We start from the raw sequence: 6,340 nt of genomic DNA, 5'->3' as shown, positions 1-6,340 counted from the left end.
GAAACCACTGATCCATCGGCTCAGGCTTGTGCTTCTCTACCTTTCTTTTTATGTTGTTAATTTGCAGAATAGAATCTTCAACAAATCTCGAATGTACAAACACATTTGATTTGATGAAACAATTATTCCCTTATATTAAGCACTTCTTCTCAACACTTTTATTTCTCATATACAGTGTTATATATAGTGGTATATAGTAGTCATATAGTCCACTGCAGGACCCCACGTGAGTGGGACTAATAAATGCCGAAGTGAAGAAAAAAGAAGAAGTGTCTTTCAAAATCATGCAGACAAGAAAAATACGCTGAACAGTTTCTTCAATGAAGCCACACAGCAAATAAATAGAAAATAAAAATATTACTCCACGAATTGTCATGCATCACAACGTATTAACCAAAGGTATTTTATTTCTATAAAACTTAACATCAATGGCGCATACATTTACAATTCTCAAATCACATTCATTGCCTGCCAAATTTAGCAAATCCAGAAATTAACATTTTTTATTCTTCACTTTACATTCAGTACTCAAGTATATCAAAACCCATTTTAATAATGAACTTATCAAATTGTAGTTCAAACTCATCATGTTTTATGTCATTTATCATTATTGCTCTAATATTAGGCTGTATATAGACCAAACTTTCGATCGTAGCAATTCTATATTAAATTTTTGTTTCCTACTAAGAACTCCCCGCTCTGTCCGACCTCCACATCAGGAGTCTATCACGCCATGCGTTCAGCCATCATGATTCGTCAGTACTTCATCTCGGAAGAATATGTTCTGTCACCTTCAAGCCTGCCATGTCGTTCTCGGTTGTTTATTGGAACATTATTTAAATGAAGCTCTCTGGTACGGGGCTCCGGACCTTCGAACCATTGTTGGCTTCAATAGTGTTGTCCTTCGGAAGACACCCATAATCGGTTAGTGCATCAACCGTTCCAGGAGATGCTGTCGCAGGCAACGGTGTCCACAACGCGTAACATACTGTCTTCGTCCGTACCGTTATCTTAGGGTTCGAACGAGAAGAGCGAGCAAAGCACAGTAAAACCGCTTGACGTTTGGTGTTGTGTGTGGCGTGCCATCGTTGTTGATGTGTGTGGTGTGTCGCGGCGTGCGTTGTGTGTGTGTGACTGTGCTGTGGTGGTTGTGTGTGTGTGAAAAGTGTGTGCGTGGCTGGCGTGTGATCACGTGTGTGTATGGTTGCGTCTGGCGCGTGTGCTGTATCTCTCTCTCTCCTCTCTTCTCTGTGGTGCGTGCGCGGTGCCGTACGTGCGTGCGTGCGTGCGTGAGTGTGAGAGAGAGTGTGTGCGAGTGTGTGGTGCGCGGACGCTGTTTGTGCGGATCTCTCTCTCTCTCTCTCTCTCTCTCTCTCTCGTCTCTCTCTCCTCTCCCTCTCTCTCTTCTGTGGTGTGTGTGCGTGGTTGTGTGTGTGTGTGGTGGTGTGTGTGCGCCGTGTGCGTGTGCGTGTGCGTGCTGCCGTGCGCGTGGCGCGTGCGTGCGTGTGTGTGTGTAGCGCATATAGGCAAGGAGGTATGAAGTGAGTGCGAAACAAGTGAAATGTCACATAGTTCGATTAGTAGCGCGATATTCGCTGCGGCAATTGTTACAGCCGACATTTGTCCGAGGACGACGAAGCCTTTACCCGTGAGGCGTACGACATGTCTATTTATAACGGCTAGACGTACATCCATACTATCGTCGACTGATTAAAAAGCAGTGCGATTCTTTATACACCGGCTGATAAGAAATACGACGTGAGTCGCTCGTACCGCCTTCTTCGATCATTCATCCTGCATTAAAACGTATAATATATAGTCACATGCGGAATTAAAGTGCTGTACTGAATGGCTGGGGTGAAGTGAAACAGGGTCACTGGATGGGTGGCCGGCGGCGGCCGCGCTGCTGCTGCTACTATGCTCATTATGTTTCATTGTAATCAGTGCTAAATACATATGATTTATGTATGCATTTATATACATGTGTAGTAATCGTTTATGATTCTTCTTTAAAACAAAAATATTTTGTGCAAAATGATCCCCCTTGATGCTACGGTCTCACTTGCGCTATGTACAACTTGCGGTACACTTGCGGTACAACTTGCGGTACACTTGCGGTATGTGCGCTTGCTCAACGTACCGGGGAGTTAACGTACCGTAACGTACCATTAACGTACTGGAACCTACTTCTCAGCGGTATTGGCAACCTAGCGTAACGTATCACAACGTACCGGCTAACGTACCTTATGCATAGTTAACGTCGATCTAGCCGTGGCGGCCATTTAATTTTTGAACATGCTCAAAATTAGGGTACGTTAGCTGGCGTTAATGATAACGTACCGTAGCGTATCAGAACGTACCGTAGCGTATCAGAACGTACCTTAGCGTACCTTAACGTATTGGCTAACGTACTGACACGTACCGATACGTACCGCTATGTATCGCTAGCGTATCGACACTTCCGTCAAACGAGTGAGGAGTGACGTGAGTAAGTGAGTGAGTGAGTGAGTGAGTGAGTGAGTGAGTGTGAGTGAGGAGTGAGTGAGTGAGTCGAGTGAGTGGCAGTGAGTGATGAGTGAGTGGAGTGAGTGGGTGAGTGAGTGAGTGAGTGAGTGAGTGAGTGAGTGAGTGAGTGAGTGAGTGAGTGAGTGAGTGAGTGAGTGAGTGAGTAAGTGAGTGGGTGAGTCAGTGAGTGAGTGAGTCAGTGAGTGACTCAGTGAGTGAGTGAGTGAGTGAGTGAGTCAGTCAGTCAGTCAGTCAGTCAGTCAGTCAGTCAGTCAGTCAGTCAGTCAGTCAGTCAGTCAGTCAGTCAGTCAGTCAGTCAGTCAATCAGTCCCCTATTTTTGCCAATTTTTGCATACCATCACGCTCCTGGACTTTGAAATCATAAGCCATCTGCCCCCAGATTTCAATCTTTGCACTTGTCTTCAAGAAGTCTGGGTGATTCTTGTCATAGAGGTTCCGGCGTTGGCTTCACGTAGCCGAAGACTTGGTCCTCCTGAGCTGTCGTGAACTTCAGTCCACTCTGTCCTGGTTTTCTTCTCAGTCTTCTTCTGAGGAGCCGTGGCCTTGGCCCGCATGCCAGCCCCTCAACCCTGTAGAGCTGCTCAGGCGTAGGGCTCCCTCTGCTGGACTGTCTGCCCTCCTCCTCCTCCTCCTCCTCCTCAACCTGCGTCATATCTCCCTCTTTGACCTCCCACCTCACCTCCTGCTCTGACACCTGAAGAACTGTATGTCTTCCCTCTTCCCTTGCTTTTCCACTTTTGCCTCTAGCCATGTTAGAAATTTGAAGAAAATATTTGGAATAAAACTGATGAAGGTCTGATGCTGGTGAAGCTAGAATGCAAAATTGGCGACCCTGTACTGTACCGCATGCGGTAGCGAAATAACCCAGGCGCATGCGCGTTAACGTAGTGGCTAGCGTACCATACACGTACCTTAGCGTAGCGACATGTAGCGCAGTGCGTATGCACAGCTTATCACAGTGTACCGGCTAACCTAGCGCAACGTACCTTAATGTACAGTAAGCCTACCACTACACGCACATTAACACCAAATTAGCGTAGCACAGCGCTACTGTAACCTAGCGCAACGTACCTTAACGTACCTCTACACACTCCTTACCAGTCATTTGCAGATTTTTAACCTACCTCAGTGTACCGTAGTGTACTACACACGTACCTAACGTACCTTATGCACCCAAATTCCTGATACGCTGAGGTAGGTTAATTAACGCAAGTGAGACCGAGGCATGACTCTCTTTACAATATTAATATTCTTTTCCAAAGGGTCCCCCCTTAGTCTCTACCAGGGGAGTAGGCCCCCTCAAATCGTAGGCCCATGCCAACTGGCCTACCTGCCCCCCTCTGTTCTGGCCTGTATATATACTATTACTTACTATAGACGCTGTCTACTACTAGACTACACTCTAACTCAGTAGATAATAGTAATTATTAGTCTTAACAAGTTACAGTCATGCCTGCAGACGTTTTTATGCCTTAAAATTTTTTTATGGTCATCACCTATTATATAACCTATTATAACCTATTATAGACAACACATTAATTTAGAATATACACAATAAAATGTGGAAAAATAAGAGTTTTTTCTCTCCAGCTAATCTATCTCAATTTTGGGGGTGGGGCAGTTGAGGGCGTCTGGCGGATACACCCACCACTGAATTATTCTGGCAGTGGCCATTCACGATACCTGGGACTATGCTGAACATTTTCCAATGCGTGCCAGAAGTTTCCTTTCCAGCTGATCTAGCTCAATTTTGGGGTATCGGTTTTAGCTCTGGCGCATGCGCCCCACCACTAAAAAATTCTGGCAGTGTCCATTCTTGATACCTGGGACCATGCCGATCATTTTTCAATGGGTGCTAGAAGGTTTCCTTTCCAGTCTAAGATCTAGCTCAATTTTGGGGGTGGCGGCAGTTGGGGGCGTCTGGCGAATACACCACCACTGAATTATTCTGGCAGTGGCCATTCACGATACCTGGGACTATGCTGAACATTTTTCCAATGCGTGCCAGAGGTTTCCTTCCAGGCTTAATCTAGCTCAATTTTGGGGTATCGTTTTTTAGCTCTGCGCATGCGCACACCACTAAAAAATTCTGGCAGTGTCCATTCCTGACACCTGGGACCATGCCGAACATTTTCCAATAGGTTTCATGGGGTTTCCTTTCCAGCTAATCTAGCTCAATTTTGGGGTGCCTTTCAAATGACCCCACTGACCACACCCACCAGCGGCTACCTGCCAGACTTACATTTCCTTACATGGGTAGTACACGAATCATTGCTATATGCATGAAAAATTGGTTTCCTTTCCAGCTAGGCTGACCCCCTGGGCTCCCGTCTACCAGGGTACTATGGAGGGTACCCTGTGTACGGTTCGATATATCGGAAAGTACCTCGGGGTACTATACGATATGTCGCTGCGCACCCTGCATTGTCCCACCGACTTTCAGCCAACTGATGTCGTAATACATACACTCTGTCAAGTTACCACATCACATAGAAGAAACCTCAAAACATCGCAATCCACTAAAAATGTATGCTATGTTTGACTATATTTTCTTTTCTTTTTTTTAAACGAAGAGCTAGCTTTTATATTTTTAGTTTACAACATCGGAAATACTTAGGCACGGCCAGCTCTACGTTAGCAATTCGATTACGAAAAACATATATCGGGAAAAAAAACGACGCGAGGAACATACGTCGTGAATGTAATATCGGGGAGATATAACATATATCGTGAATTCATGCGGTGGATACGTTCCTCAAGTGACGTGCACAGATTCGATATGAAATTACGCGGCCGGCATTAAATTAATTACCAGCCAGTGCATGCACAACGGGTCGACTGAGAATGGCGCGCATGACGTTCTAAAATACTAGCGCACGTCATTCGGACACATTTCCGCCGGATTATGAAGAGTAAATTCGCGCGAAATTTTTTTCACCGTGTACGTTTTTCATCAGCGGAGTTACGTACAGACATGTCTTTTCATCCAGCCAACGCTGTAACAACTAGCTCGCTCTGATTTCTTTAACCACGTTTATTCCTGTAAAAACTATGCTTCCTGTAACAACTATGTTTCCTGTAAAAACTATGCTTCCTGTAACAACTATGCTTCCTGTAACCACTATGCTTCCTGTAATAACTATGCCTCCTGTAACCACTATGCTTCCTGTAACCTAATGCTTCCTGTAACAACTATGCTTCCTGTAACACTATGCTTCTGTACAACTATGCTTCATGTAATAACATATGCTTCCTGTAACAACTACGCTTCCTGTAATAACTATGCTTCCTGTAACCACTACAAGGGCGTCGGAACTGCCGCGGCAGCCGCATCTTTCAATAATTTATACCGTCTTTTGGCCATCATGTATATACGTGTAATCTAGGCCCCTATAAGCGGAGACCAGGGTCAGATGAGGTCAGGTCAAGGGCGTGTACGGGGGGGTCAGGGGGTCCGGACCCCCCTGCTCGGGCAGAACACGCATCTGAGGGGGTATAATTTCAAATTTTTCGGGGGAGGGCCCCAGAACCCCTTCGCGTGCTCGCAAGTATGTCTTACGGTTAGACCCCCCCCCCCCTGGTCCAAATCCTGTACACGCCCCTGCAGGTCACCTGTAGCTATAAAATTTTATGATCCAGAACTCCCGTCTACTCCTGATTCTATGCAGGCAGCATGCCGTTGCATTATATTGAGGGAGCATGCTTTGCCCGGGGTCGCGGCGTTTCATGACGAATATTAACAGTTCGTTTGTGAGCACCAGTACAATTCTATGCATGTCTTGAATGGAATGTATTTCAGGAAGTTTTACCAAAG

The sequence above is a fragment of the Priapulus caudatus genome, unplaced genomic scaffold (genome assembly GCF_000485595.1).
Source record: "Priapulus caudatus unplaced genomic scaffold, Priapulus_caudatus-5.0.1 Scaffold35, whole genome shotgun sequence".
Lineage (NCBI taxonomy): Eukaryota > Metazoa > Priapulida > Priapulimorpha > Priapulimorphida > Priapulidae > Priapulus > Priapulus caudatus.
Note: the sequence above shows the minus strand (reverse complement) of the source record.